Genomic DNA, 16,561 nt, shown 5'->3' on the forward strand with positions numbered 1-16,561 from the left:
GCCAAAGGGTCCCCCTTGCATCTACCTCCTCCTGCTGAGCCAGTGTACGTGAAACAGTACAGGCTGCCAGGGGGACATAAAGAGATCGGTGAAACTATTGAATCATTGGTAAAAGCTGGCTTAATGAGGCCGGCAGTCAGTCCATTCAACTCGCCTATCTAACCTGTCCGCCGCCCTGATGGGGCATGGCGTCTGACAATTGATTACCGCATTTTGAATAAGAAGGTGCCGCCCTTAGCTGCGGCGGTGCCAGACATCAGTATTCTGATTGAAAATCTTACAAAAGAAGTGGGTGAATGGCATGTGGTCCTTGACCTGGCCAATGCATTTTTCTCCATTGATATTGACACTGAATCACAAGACCAATTTGCTATCACTTGGGGAGACAGACAATGTACCTTTACTAAATTGCCCCAGGGGTATTTGCATAGTCCCACTCTGTGTCATGGATTGATTGCAGACACTTAAAGATGGTGCAGTTGGATGATGTGTATCTGGCTCATTACATTGATGACATCATGCTGACCAGTGCTGAGAAAGAACATGTAGAAAAAGCTGCTGAAAAGTTGATCACAGTCATGCAAGACCGGGGGTGGGCCATAAATCCCAAAAAGGTACAGGGGCCTCCTCAAGAGGTGACATTTTTAGGTGCAATCTGGTCTGGGTCAGTAAAGAAAATTCCCGACCCTGTAATTGACATGGTTCAGCAGATGGCTCCACCAGCAGATAAAAAAGAGGCACAAAGATTTATTGGGTTAATGTGTTTTTGGAGAAATCACATACCTCACTTAAGCCTGATACGGAAACCCATCTACAAAGTCACCAGAAAGAAACAGGATTTTACATGGGGCCTAGAGCAACAGTCTGTCTTTCAGCAGACTAAGGACGCTTTGCAGAATTACATCACGCTGGGCCCCATGACAAAAACTGATCCGTTTGAACTGGAAATTCTTGTCTACAATGATATTGCTGTGTGGAGCTTGTGGCAAAAGCAAGGACAGAAAAGAGTGCCGCAAGGTTTCTGGTCAAGAAAGCTCACAGATCCTATGACAAGATACACTCTGCTTGAGAAACAAGTTGCTGCAGTGTACTGGGCTCTAGTTGAGACTGAAAGAATCACAGGCGAGCAACCAGTGACAATTTGCACAGAAATTCCGATCATGGGCTGGGTGCGCGACACTGCTGCAAGCGGGAAAAGTGGCAGAGCGCAAGACGCCACTCATGTCAAATGGAAATGGTATTTACAGCAACGTGCGAAAGCTGGCCGCACAGGGGTTTCCAGACTGCAGGAACAAATGGTGGAGGCAGTGAACTTGGAAGTGATGCCTGAACCGAGCACCCCTGTGGTGCTGCCAGAATCTCCTTTCAAAGCCGCACCCGCCTATAATACATTGACGGAGGAAGAATAAAAGTCTGCATAGTTCACGGACGGCACCGCAAAATATGATAAAGGGCAAAGACACTGGCAAGCTGTTGCATTCCAGCCCCATCGAGAAACACTGCTAATGAGAGAAGGTGTGGGAGGATCCAGTCAATACGCTGAACTGCAGGCGGTGGCCTCCGTGATTGAACAGGAGGTGAAAGAGACAGAGACTGCATACATATACACGGACAGTTGGGCCACGTATCAAGGCCTGACGCATTGGGCACCGGCATGGAGAAGAGACGGCTGGCAGATGAAGAACACTCCGATCTGGGGAGGGCCGGACATCTGGGAAGAGATGTGGTGCAAAGGTGAGAGGTGCAAAATCTGCATTGGGCATGTCGATGCACACATGCCCCCTGACACCTCATTGGCTGCCCTGTTCAACAACGAAGTGGATCAAATGGCAAAGATTCGCCCAGTGACAACACCTGAAGAAGCTGAGGTATTGCAAGGAATGGCGGACTGGGCACACCAAACCTCAGGGCATCTACGCAAACAGGAACATATCAATAGGCTAAAAGGAGACAATTGCCCATTACCATGGATCAAGCTGCCTCCCAATGTTCCGTGTGCTGTGAAGTGAAGCACTACCCTCTGGAGAGGAAGCCTCAAGGCCCTTTGAGAAGAGATGAGAGAGCTGCTAGCGTATGGCAAGTTGACTACATTGGCCCTTTACCGCCCGAGAATGGAAAGCACTATGTGTTGACCATGGTAGCACATACTCTGGACTACTGTTAGCTTATCCAGTTGCCCATGCAGATCAACGGGCTACCTTGCAAGGAATGGAATACCTCATTAGGCACTATGGCATCCCGGATGAAATCCAATCAGACCAAGGCAGCCATTTTGCTGGACACAATGTGCAAGACTGGGCGTTAGAACAAGGCATCAAATGGACACTGCACATCAGCCGGTACCCAGAATCCTCTGCTCTGGTGGAACGCAGCAATGGGCTGCTCAAGCAACAAATAAAGAAGCTGACTAAGTCTCACACTCTCAAGGGGTGATCCAAACACCTGGCACAACCGCTGTTTGAACTGAACAATCGTCCGCTGGGAAACCACCAGACACCCTTTGTGAGACTGACAAGTGAGAAAGTGGAATCCGCAAAGACTCTTGTTATGTGGAAAACCGACAAAGAAGCAAAGCTGCCTGTGCAAGCCACTGCAGGCAGCATTGGGCTTGATCTATCTATCTGTGAGGATGATGTTATACCAGCGGGGCAAACCAAATCCATATCACTGGGTATTGGCATCAAATTGCCGGCTGGCACTTACGCATTGCTGCACATTCCAGCCTGGCGAAAAAAGGCATTGACATTTTGAGAGGTCGTGGAAGTGGAAGGTGGCCCTCCTCCTTACGGCTAGTTCATTTATCACTTTCATCATTTTAGGCAAATCTTCCTTCATGCTCAAAAGACGAAACTAAAGGGGCAGGTGCAGTCACTCATCACTTTGCTACGAGTCACGATGGTGGAGACTGCCGCAGTCCAGCTTCGTTCGGCACCCCTGTGGAAACCAGGTGAGCGTAACATTAACAAAAAATTAAAGGAAGAAGAGAAAGAAAAGACTAGAAAAATAGGAGAAATAGAAACAAAAAGAAACCTAAATCATCATTTGTAATTTATACAAATCATATCAGGTGTACAATTCATGGATAATCACAAAACATTTCCAAACATGTCAGTTTCATTGGCTAAAGTATCAATGGCCTATACAGATACAGGAACTGACCAATGCATCTCACAAACAACATTGAATTATGACAAAACAGGTCAGTATATGACATCAGCTCTGATACATTAGCCGTAGAAAGGAAGCTCCCCCATATGTCCATAAACGTATCTTTATCCCCGTTTTGTTTGTGAATTGTCCTTTCATAGGTCGAGATGGTAAGCAGCTCTTCCACCCAATCGTCGATGCAAAAAGAGGCAGACGATTTCCAGGCCCTCAAAATCATCTTTTTTGCAATTATACAGGCCCGGAGGAACCATATTTATTTACTGAATTCAATATCCTCTTACAAAGATACAGCCCCAAGCAGCAAGAGAGTCGCAGTCATTGGAACTGTACAGCACAAGACCAAGCCCATTCTTTGACAGACTCCCTCCCACAATGTTTTAGTTTTCGTACAAAACCAGATCTGATGACTGAGCGTGCCCCTTGCTTGTTTGCACTTCCAACACAAATATTTTTCCAGCAAGTGTCTCTTAAGCATACACACTTGTGTTCGGTAAGTTCTAATAAGGAGTTTGGTTTGCGATGCTCTTAATCCCCAGTCCATGCTCATTAATCTCATATTACCAAAGCACCTTAGCCAACAACCCTGATCAACCACTTCACCCAGTTTTGAGCCCAAACATTTGCAGCCTCCAGATCCCCTTTACGGCACGTTTTTAGGATTCCATACATAGTGGCGGCAGGGTGAATTGCATGTTTTCATGTTTCCAAAAACGACCAAGCTTTGCCCTGAGTCACCAAGTGTGAAGGGTCCATGTTCGTAGAGATGATGTCCTTCAATTTTCTGTACTCCGCATAAGTGCATTCACTCATATCAAAGTGTGGCTTAACTGCGCAAATGGGATCCATTCATCACCTTCAACCAGATCCTTAATGTACCTGACTCCATGCCAGCCACAAATGTACCTTCCTTTGCGATTTCAATGCTGGATTGAGCCAGATCGAAGCGTCCGGAAACAAGAATGGATCGGTCTTACCTACATGATTAGATATGCTGCACCAGCATTCTTTCATAAAAGCAGTCCGCGGGTTTTGCACTTTAGAATGTTTTGTCACAGTTGTCAGTAAAGTCTTAGGAGCCAGTTGAGACGATGCATTACTTTCCCTTACTATTTCAATTATTGGATCTCCATCTGAGTCGATAACTTTGCACAGATGTCTGACCATGAATGCCAAATGATATTCAGAAAAGTTAGGCAGATTCATTTCGCCATGTTTTAGGGGAAGCTGCATTTTCCTCAATGCAATTCTCGGTGGCTTGCCATCCCATATGAATTTCTGCATAATCCTGTAAACCTCTTTGAAAAAATGCTTCGGTACCTTGATGGGAAGCATTGAATGTAGATAATTAAATAATTAACGGATGTATAGGAATTTTTCGAACTACAATTGTTCGAATTACAATTGACCTTTGCACAATTGACCGAATTGTGAAGGTCAATTGTTACATACATGCGGGGGGGAAACCCCTGCAACACCCATTATATATATATATATATATATATATATATATATATATATATATATATATATATATATATATATATATATATACATACATATATATATATATATTTATATATTTATATATATATATATATATATATATGTGTGCAGTCAATTGTGCAAAGGTCAATTCGGACCCTCGACTTTCGGTCAATTAGGTAATTCGAACAATTGTGTTCGAACAATTTGGGTAATACCTAATTAACACGTGGTGCTATGCTCATTTTAATACAATTGATTTTCCCCCATGTTCATAGTCGCAAGAGACCCCATCTATCCAAGTCTGATTTAAGTTTTGGTAAAATCAATTCAAAGTTCATTTTTGGTAACTTCACCACCTCCGGTCCTATCCATATACCCAAATACTTCATTTGCTCTTGGCACCAAGTAAACTTGAACTGATTACAGGTATATTGCATACACAAGTTAATGATTGGAAGGATTTCAGACTTATCCCAATTAACCTTATAGCCTGACACTTTAGAAAATTGTTGAATATCTTGCATTAAATAGGGGAGGTCAAGTTCGGGATCAGGCAATGCCACTAGTAGGTCATCCGTGTAAAGCCAGATTTTATTCTCATGATCCTCCTCTATTATTGTGTGGAGATTGTCATCAGATCGCAGCAACACAGCCAGTGGTTCCATTGCCAAGATGAATAACAATGGGGAAAGTGGACAATCATGTCTGGTGCCTCTGGTAAGTACAAATGGTTCTGAAATAAGACCGCTGGTGATTACACTTGTGGATGGATTCATATACAGAAGTTGTACCCATTTCATGAAGTCGTGACCAAATCTCATCTTCTCCAAACAAATAAACTGGAAGGCCCACTCAATACGGTCAAACGCCTTTTTGGTTAATGTCATTTCTTTTGGGCGTCCAATGAGACCACAGCAGCAGTGTTTGTCTGTGTATGTCCATGTTCAATTGCCAGTAGTAGACGTCTCATATTGTCAGCTACAGATCTTCCGGAGACAAAGCCGACCTGGTTTCCATGAATTAATGAGGGTATCAGCAGTTCCAGTCTTCTAGCTAAAGTTTTGGCCAAAATCTTGCAATCTGTATTAATAAAACTGATCGGCTTATATTTAGCACACCATATAGGGGATCTATCTTTCTTTTTTAGCACAGTTATCAGGGCATGCTGTATAGTATCTGTCAGGGAACCAGTATCAAAAGACATGTTGTACACGTCGCGTAGTAGCTCTAGGGCGCTGTCAGGCAAAATCCTATAGAATTCCACAGGCAGTCCATCAGTGCCAGGCGACCTGCCCACATTATGCGAGGGGATGGTTAAACGAACATCTTTTAATTGAATGTTTCCTTCAAGACTTTCTATTTGGTCATTGGTTGGACAAGAAAGTTCTAAGGAGTCTAGGAAAGATTTTATATCGGCCAGTTCAAATTTCAAATCCGATCTGTAGAGGCTTTCATAAAAATCATGCAATATGGTATTAATTCCTTTTTGTTGTGTCTCCAACCCACCATTTGAATTTCAGATTGCAGTGACAATACGATCACTCTCATCCACCTTCAGCCTGTGCGCAAGAAGTCTACCAGCCTCCTCTCCATTCACAAAATAGTTAATCTTCTGTCTGAATAGAGCGTATAATGCTGTTTTTTTGAGGTTACACAGTTCCTTTTTATCAGGGAAGTACACAAAACTGCTTTCAATCAGAGCAATATTCAAATAGGCTCTTTCCATTCAAATCAGTCACTTTGTAGAACACAGTTTTCTCTGGCAATCTCTTGGTGTCATGATGCCTACCCCCAGGCATCAGGACCAAGTCCATCAGCCCCGGGAGCAGGCATCTAGACATTTAGTAAAACCTCAGCAGCCCCGGCTAGGGGCTATCTGGGTTCAGTCCTGGCGCCTTAGGCGCCAGGCTCATAGTAGGAATCAGTCCTGGCGCCTAAGGCGCCAGGCTCATAGTCATTACTTACCTCAGGCAGACCATGCTGCAAATGACTCCAATCCAATATGAAGCCTGAAAGGGACTATTTTTCTACAGGGACTATTTTTTACTCGGGTGTGGTTCTAGGGACTTCTTACCTGGGACTACTTTTGAGGCTATTTAAACCACATCCGACCAAAAACACACACTTCACGTTATTCTGCATCCAGCAGAGTAACACTCACCGTGCCTGCAGCCTGCATCAAGTCTTCTGCCACGCCCGCCTCGAATCCGGAGCTCCTAAAACAAAGAGGAAAGAAAGGGACAAGGTTAGAAAACAAACTTATTTCTATTCCACACCTGATTCTGGATCCATCTTGTCTCCGGACCTGTAAAGAACATCATTTCTGCACGCGCCGCACCTCCAGCTGCAGCGCCGCGCCATACTCACCAGTCTTCACAGCATCCTTCAGGTCGGTGCTGCCTCCATCATTTCTTCGCCGAACTTCGGCAGCCTCGGAGACAAAAGAAAACCACAAGGTGAGCCGAGGGAACCAACAAATATAATTCTTACCACCATAGACTTACCTGATTTACCACCGGAGGCATCCTTTTGTGACTCTCCATATTTTCACGTGCCGCATCTGTAAAGAAAGACAAAACAACACGTTTTCCTCGTGCAACATTTACCGGACAGCGCCGGGTAATACAGACTCTTACCTGAGCGCCACCAGCTGCCAGAAGAGCATCTTTTCACGAGCCAGCTGCAAGACAAGAAAGGAAGGGGGGAACAAGAGTGAACATCGACATATTGAACTCTATGAACTTAATACTTACTGGTCCTCACCAGGAACCTCAGAGTCAATACTCTCCGGAACTCTCCCGAGCCTTCAAACCAGTGAAGTAACTAGAATCGACGCGCCCCTACAAATCCACGCAGGATGGAGAGCTCATCTTTCAAGAATATAAGGTGAGATTGCTGTGAGGGCATTTCGGAGGTGATTAGTTGGGGAGGACTGTGGGGGTGCCATCACTTGAATCCACAAGTGGCTAAATCCATCTCTCCACTTGCAGGAGAATATTTCTACGGGTTAAGCAGACAGGATTAGGAGGGCAGATCCAGTCAATCATCGCTGCACTACGCATCACGTGGGTGGAGACCGCAGCTGTCTGGGTCCGACCAACGGTAAAGTTTTCTGTTTTGTTTCCTTCATTTGGCCCAGGCCCGCAGCTATACCTAATAAAGCTTTGGTTCTTTCTGTCAGCCTCATGCTAATCCTACTCGACATCGAGACATGTGTTAGAAGTGGAAAACACAGGCCCAGACCATAACAGGCCAAACCGTGATTTAACTCACTTAACATTTAAAGGAAAGGCATTCCCCAATCCAGGTATTGATTCAGTCAGAGACCCCCTCCTCATGGTCTTTCCCTTGCACAGTGATCTACCCAGTCTTTGTATCAATGGACGAAGACCCAGTCTGGATGTTTCCAGTTCAGAGAGTGAAGATCCACCAATCCCCAAAAATGTGGGGCATCCAAAACAGAAACCTAGGGTTAAAGTCATCACCATCGTTTGAAGGAAAGAGAAAGCCAGGAGACCAGGAGACAAACTAAAACTCTGGGGCAGTTCTTTGCATCACTATGGCCTACTAAACCTGAGGCGGGTACCAGTGGCCAGTTCCACAGAGGGAAGCCTCTATGCATATCTACCCTTTTAACTTAAAAGAGAGCAAATCTAGACTTCAGGGATACTCTCTGTTCATACCATGGTGTCGTGATAAGTTTCTAGGCGCTTGCACTAACCTGCACTTGCACTAACCTACTGAGCTATCTTGAGTATATTAGAGCTTATTCGAAGCGTGGAGGAAAATGCTGAAATCAGCCAGGCCTCTCGAACTGGGTGAAGCCCACATGCTTGTAAGGGGTTAACTGCGAAGGCCCTTCATGAAGACATAAACATCTAGCCTTTGCAAGAAGCTCTACGCAGCCCTTGGGAGCCAGGCACAGCTTTGTACAGCTTTGCTCGTCTTCGCTCTGCGAGTCAGGTGCACTGATAATGCAGAAATGCCAGACCTTCCCCAAAACAACGTGCACGAAGCCTGGGAGCCAAGACTGGCTGTTTCCAGTCTTGTAACTTTCCAGGTGAAAACATGTTTACCGCCCGGAAGGGTGAGCCCAGAAGCTTCTCGAAGAGCTGGTACGTCATAGTGATTGACGTGCAGCCCCTAATAAGAGAACTATACCTGGGCCAGTAAGGGAGGGACTCATCCTGGGCTGTTTGGTGAAACGCGCATACAAAGAGGAACAGCGCCTGGACGACCAGCCGTGCACTATCTGGGCCGAGACTACTAGCATCACATCCCCGCTCTGGTGTAGGACTGTGGGGCCCTCGGCCAGTCCTCCCCTCCTCTCTCGAGGACTGCCCGGCAGCTGTAGCGGCGAGGGTCCCGGGTGTGATCTGACCTGATCATCTACATTTTCTGGGAGCGTAAGATAAATAATTGCATATTTGTCTGTGACTGATAATTGCCATTATTCAGCTTGCACATTTATTCCCATATTATTATTGTAAATTGCTGCTTAGTTCTCACTAGACATTAAAGAAATAAATGCAAGCATCGTATATTCTGTGTGATTGGGTTTCTTCCAGACTGAGTTCCATGTGCTTCGTGTAAACTTACTTGTGTGGGAAGGTGATTAGGAGTGATTATAGCACCAAGGGCTGGCCCCAAGGGAGGGTGCGGGATTCCTCTTTTCACTACATTTGGCGTGGTCGATTGCAGGATTTACGAGCACAATGCCTTTCTGGAAAAAACAAGCAAAAGATGAATGCAATGTAGGAGACAGTGCACTCTGTCACATTCCAGGATGGCCGGCATCAAATGCTTGGTCGGGTGTGGCAGACATTTTGCATCGGTACTCGGCACCGAGGGCATGGGACATGCTTCAAAATTAACTTGGAGAGTTTGCTGCTTGGGAAATGCAGACGGGAGCTAAAAGCAGCAGGAAACATAGGCTGGTTATTCCTGCAGGCGCTCAGAAAGTTGCATGAGAATGTATTGCTTAAAGATGTGCAGATTCGCAAATTAACTGATGAGATTTCCGTGCTCCAGGAGCAACAAATAATTATGAGAGAGACCCTTGAATCGTCCGTTAAGCGGGCCGATCAGACGGAGGACAGGTGTGCCTCTTTAGCTGTGCGTGTAGCCATGCACAAGCGCAGACAGCGGCGGGTCAATCCGTCAAAGATAAGGATTCGTGCACTAATTAGGAAAGATAACTGGGACCCAAATTTACGGTCGGGTGAAGTCAGTGACAGCAAAACTGAACAAACATTTGATTGGGATGAATCTGATGAAGTCAGGCTTGCAGAGTTAGACTGCTCTGACGAAGAGGAGCTGGAATGTGCTCCAAACAATTTGTGTTTATCCAGCGCGGCCGTTAGTCACTAACAAGTCAAAAGGCCAAGCTGACGGTGCAAACATTCAGAATACTAGGATTGTCCGTGATTATACACAGACTGAACTTTTAGATATTGCCAAATTATTCAGACAAAAGACAGGTGAAGCACTTCTGAAGTGGTATCTTTGTTTGTGGGATACGGGTGCCGATGCGATCTTCTTAACTCCAGAAGAACTGTTAAAGATGGGTTCACTCACTACTAATGTAATGTTGGGGCAGATAGTGTGCGGTGCACTCAGGCAGCAAGGCTCGCATTCCTTGTTTAATTGTCTTCAGACTACCCTATTGAATTTGTATGGGAGTCCGATGGATATGGAAGAGAAATGGGACATTTGGGGATCAATAACAGAAGCAACAGATCAGCTTAGAGAGATGGGTTTACAGTGTGCACTGTAAAGTGCAAATTTTGCAGGGCCTGACATGGAGTTATTTACAGATGGAATGCGCGCTCGCTTGCTGAGAAACCCTCCGAGCCATATGAAGGGAGCATTGCTTTCATTGCTGGGACCAGCGCAAGGCAAACCCATTGGTGAAGTGGCACTTCTGTTAGGGCAATTAGAAGGGCTGGATGTGCGCAAAGTGACGCGCCTAGTGGCTGCAAGTAATGACTCAGAGAAAAAGCGTGGCAAAAATGTAAAGTCCAAAGAGAAAACTGACACTATCGAGGTCACACGCAGACGAATGTGGGTGGACCTGCTAAAAGCTGGAATTCCAAGGGAAGAGATAGATGGTAAACCCACACCTGTGCTGCTTGAGAGCTGGAAGAAATTGAGAAAACAGGGATCAGGAAAAACTAAGCCCTCTGCACCCTCTGAAGAAAAGGTGTTGAAGCCCAAAGTGCAAGCAAAAGGTTACCCTGATTTAGCAAAGGACAAGTGGGAGGTCCCAGACCCCATTTTGATTGAAGGGCTGGCTCTGTCTTTGAGGTAAAGTTAATAAAGAGAACCAGTCCCAGAGACAGACGCCCTTTTGTGCCACTTACATTGTATTTGGATGAGAAAGTAAAACACGTCTTGGCTCTAGTAGACACGGGAGCTGAAGTAACAATTTTGAATGGCAATCCCAGTAAATTATCTGGTCCCAGAGTTCTAGTCAATGGTGATGGGGGAGCAGAAACTGTTGCAAAAGTTTTTAATGTAAAAATGTCAATTGGCGAGGGATTGCCTTTCAGAGCAAATGTCTTGATTGCAGATATACTGGAAAATATCCTTGGCATGGATGTATTGTTGAGCAAAAGTGTGACTACAGATTTAGGTGAATTTGTTTTTGGCAATCGGAAAGTCCATGTGAGAGTTGTTAACCCCGTGGTGTTTGGGCATGCCAAAGGGTCCCCCTTGCATCTACCTCCTCCTGCTGAGCCAGTGTACGTGAAACAGTACAGGCTGCCAGGGGGACATAAAGAGATCGGTGAAACTATTGAATCATTGGTAAAAGCTGGCTTAATGAGGCCGGCAGTCAGTCCATTCAACTCGCCTATCTAACCTGTCCGCCGCCCTGATGGGGCATGGCGTCTGACAATTGATTACCGCATTTTGAATAAGAAGGTGCCGCCCTTAGCTGCGGCGGTGCCAGACATCAGTATTCTGATTGAAAATCTTACAAAAGAAGTGGGTGAATGGCATGTGGTCCTTGACCTGGCCAATGCATTTTTCTCCATTGATATTGACACTGAATCACAAGACCAATTTGCTATCACTTGGGGAGACAGACAATGTACCTTTACTAAATTGCCCCAGGGGTATTTGCATAGTCCCACTCTGTGTCATGGATTGATTGCAGACACTTAAAGATGGTGCAGTTGGATGATGTGTATCTGGCTCATTGCATTGATGACATCATGCTGACCAGTGCTGAGAAAGAACATGTAGAAAAAGCTGCTGAAAAGTTGATCACAGTCATGCAAGACCGGGGGTGGGCCATAAATCCCAAAAAGGTACAGGGGCCTCCTCAAGAGGTGACATTTTTAGGTGCAATCTGGTCTGGGTCAGTAAAGAAAATTCCCGACCCTGTAATTGACATGGTTCAGCAGATGGCTCCACCAGCAGATAAAAAAGAGGCACAAAGATTTATTGGGTTAATGTGTTTTTGGAGAAATCACATACCTCACTTAAGCCTGATACGGAAACCCATCTACAAAGTCACCAGAAAGAAACAGGATTTTACATGGGGCCTAGAGCAACAGTCTGTCTTTCAGCAGACTAAGGACGCTTTGCAGAATTACATCACGCTGGGCCCCATGACAAAAACGGATCCGTTTGAACTGGAAATTCTTGTCTACAATGATATTGCTGTGTGGAGCTTGTGGCAAAAGCAAGGACAGAAAAGAGTGCCGCAAGGTTTCTGGTCAAGAAAGCTCACAGATCCTATGACAAGATACACTCTGCTTGAGAAACAAGTTGCTGCAGTGTACTGGGCTCTAGTTGAGACTGAAAGAATCACAGGCGAGCAACCAGTGACAATTTGCACAGAAGTTCCGATCATGGGCTGGGTGCGCGACACTGCTGCAAGCGGGAAAAGTGGCAGAGCGCAAGACGCCACTCATGTCAAATGGAAATGGTATTTACAGCAACGTGCGAAAGCTGGCCGCACAGGGGTTTCCAGACTGCAGGAACAAATGGTGGAGGCAGTGAACTTGGAAGTGATGCCTGAACCGAGCACCCCTGTGGTGCTGCCAGAATCTCCTTTCAAAGCCGCACCCGCCTATAATACATTGACGGAGGAAGAATAAAAGTCTGCATAGTTCACGGACGGCACCGCAAAATATGATAAAGGGCAAAGACACTGGCAAGCTGTTGCATTCCAGCCCCATCGAGAAACACTGCTAATGAGAGAAGGTGTGGGAGGATCCAGTCAATACGCTGAACTGCAGGCGGTGGCCTCCGTGATTGAACAGGAGGTGAAAGAGACAGAGACTGCATACATATACACGGACAGTTGGGCCACGTATCAAGGCCTGACGCATTGGGCACCGGCATGGAGAAGAGACGGCTGGCAGATGAAGAACACTCCGATCTGGGGAGGGCCGGACATCTGGGAATAGATGTGGTGCAAAGGTGAGAGGTGCAAAATCTGCATTGGGCATGTCGATGCACACATGCCCCCTGACACCTCACTGGCTGCCCTGTTCAACAACGAAGTGGATCAAATGGCAAAGATTCGCCCAGTGACAACACCTGAAGAAGCTGAGGTATTGCAAGGAATGGCGGACTGGGCACACCAAACCTCAGGGCATCTACGCAAACAGGAACATATCAATAGGCTAAAAGGAGACAATTGCCCATTACCATGGATCAAGCTGCCTCCCAATGTTCCGTGTGCTGTGAAGTGAAGCACTACCCTCTGGAGAGGAAGCCTCAAGGCCCTTTGAGAAGAGATGAGAGAGCTGCTAGCGTATGGCAAGTTGACTACATTGGCCCTTTACCGCCCGAGAATGGAAAGCACTATGTGTTGACCATGGTAGCACATACTCTGGACTACTGTTAGCTTATCCAGTCGCCCATGCAGATCAACGGGCTACCTTGCAAGGAATGGAATACCTCATTAGGCACTATGGCATCCCGGATGAAATCCAATCAGACCAAGGCAGCCATTTTGCTGGACACAATGTGCAAGACTGGGCGTTAGAACAAGGCATCAAATGGACACTGCACATCAGCCGGTACCCAGAATCCTCTGCTCTGGTGGAACGCAGCAATGGGCTGCTCAAGCAACAAATAAAGAAGCTGACTAAGTCTCACACTCTCAAGGGGTGATCCAAACACCTGGCACAACCGCTGTTTGAACTGAACAATCGTCCGCTGGGAAACCACCAGACACCCTTTGTGAGACTGACAAGTGAGAAAGTGCAATCCGCAAAGACTCTTGTTATGTGGAAAACCGACAAAGAAGCAAAGCTGCCTGTGCAAGCCACTGCAGGCAGCATTGGGCTTGATCTATCTATCTGTGAGGATGATGTTATACCAGCGGGGCAAACCAAATCCATATCACTGGGTATTGGCATCAAATTGCCGGCTGGCACTTACGCATTGCTGCACATTCCAGCCTGGCGAAAAAAGGCATTGACATTTTGGGAGGTGTGATTGATCCTGACTATAGAGGGACTGTTTCGGTACTCTTACATAACACTGGTGCATCTCCAGTACCATTAACCAAATATAACCGAATTGCACAATTGATTTGTGAGCAAGCAGTTGTTCCCCTAGTGGTTGAAAGTAAGCAAGCCCCAGACACTACACTGAGGGGGGAAGGAGACTTCAGTAGCACGGGAAGAAAGGTGTGGGTTCACCATCCAAACAAAAAACTTGAGGCTGGGGAAGTGTTAAGTCAAGGTGTTGGAAGTACTTATGTTGTACTTTTGCAAGATTCTGACATACCTGTTTATATTCCCGCTACTAGGCTCACACCACGAACGTAGAGCAGTATGCAGGGGATGGGATTTACCTTGCTGTGGGTGCTCCCGGCCTGCCAAGCAAACGCTTTCTCTGTAAAGAATGGGTTGATGCAAGATGCTACATGGACTCTGAGAATCGCATGCACTACATCTGATGCTCCAGTCCTGCGTGATAACTACAACCACACCGTAACCTGTGAGAAAAGGGCTACAAATGAGTATCTACATGGAACTGCGAAAGTGATAAATTGGCATATTGTCAGACACCTTTTGTCACTGACTCATATGACGGATGCTTATGAAATCTTAGGCCCAACCGTTTCAGTGAATTGATCCAATAATTTGTTTGATGTTTCATGTTTCTTCTGTCCCAAGAACTGCAGCAAGTGTACTCGCCAAGATTTTTTGGACTATAACTTGACCAAATGCATTTCATACAATTGTACGTTGAAACAGCCACTGCCGGATGGTAGTATGGTGTTTGTATCCAAAACTGATATTGTATATGGCAGGCATCCCACTTGGAGAATGGTTTTCTTCTAGTCGCACAAAGTAGAAACTGTAAACATGCTAGATTTTCCAGTAGTTAGACAACACTTAAACTGCAGACACGTGATGCACGTGTCTATCATTACAGAGGTGCACTTAGACATAGATTTATCACGAGGCAATGTTTCCTTAGTACTACCAAGCTGCTACAAATGGAGTCAATTTCTATGGCCCATCGCCAAATTGCGTGTAGCTAGAGGGTTAGATTCATTGATTGCGGGGACAGCAGGGGTGGGGACAGGAGCTTTAATTGCTTTTGACATAGAAACTGTGCGCAATAAGTTAGCCACTATGGGTTCTGATGCCAGCGCCGCTATGAAACTCCTGGCCCAGTGGGGCACTTTGATAAGCCCTACACTGCGCAACACTGCTACAAGTATTGGCAACCAATGGAAATGGCAGGATTTTAGTTATGAAGACATTTTTCTGCCATAGGGCAGGTCAACAAGACTGCTAAAGACATGCTTTGCATTTTATGGCAAACTTTGTTAAATCAGCAGGTGTTGGCTTTCCGCTCCGAATGGGGGTGACTATCCTCAACCCACTGGCACACAGAGCTACAGTTACCAGCAAACATATGGATTAAACCGCTTGCTTTTGATTGCATGAATAACACATGCCATGCTTTAATGCAAGTTAGTAGAACCGCTTATGCTTTCGAAATATGATGTCCTTTTATAGTACTGCCTATGAAAATCAATGGTTCTTGGTGGGTGCCGCAAATACGAGGGGAATGGTTAGACATCCAAAACCACACCATCCACAGTCACACCTGCATGCCCTGGGATCAGGGGTGGGGGTGTCCCCAAACGGGGAGGATTCCTGACCCATGCATGCATCCCGTAGCAGGGGAGTACACCTGGATGCAATACCACATTAATGGGACTGACAATTTTCCAAATAGATCAGCATAAAGCTTACGTAGTTACTAATCATTCCTTGCTTATTAACAATTACAGGTTATTAGGGAATCCTCAAGTATTTTGCATAGATCAGGTTTTGACTATCTTAGACATTGTTACTCACACCTTATATTCATTAACCCAGTGATCTCACACTACTTTGCATGCCGAGCTCACGCATTTGCTTAACTGGACTCTACCCTATGGGGTGATTACTGCCCGGCTTCAAGCTATTAGACAATTTGCCCAAACTGCTTGGAAAGATTTCTAGACGCTAGCTAATTCAGTTATTTCTGCAGAGTGCAAGCTGATAATAGACAGGAACCAATTAATCAAAACTGCTGACCATCTGCAATCAGTTACTACTCACCACTGGTAGGATGTATTCACTGGATGATCTCCCTCCTCCACTAAGCTGCTTAATATAATGCTGCATCCATTGCTGTGGCTGCTGATTTCCCTAATATTAATTCTTATCATTTTCATTGGGCTCTTGCGCAGAATATCTTTCCTTTATACTAGAATGACTGCGCTAGAAAAATGCTTAATCGGCCTACAGCACACCCTACATGCTTCTAAATCATGGAACTGAGTGAGCATTTTCAGGCCTCACTTCGAAAGTGGTGGAATGTGATAAGCTTCTAGGCGCTTGCAGTAACCTGCACTTGCACTAACCTACTGAGCTAT

This window comes from Ambystoma mexicanum, chromosome 3q, assembly GCF_040938575.1.
Source record: "Ambystoma mexicanum isolate Mex_15411 chromosome 3q, UKY_AmexF1_1, whole genome shotgun sequence".
Classification (NCBI taxonomy): domain Eukaryota; kingdom Metazoa; phylum Chordata; class Amphibia; order Caudata; family Ambystomatidae; genus Ambystoma; species Ambystoma mexicanum.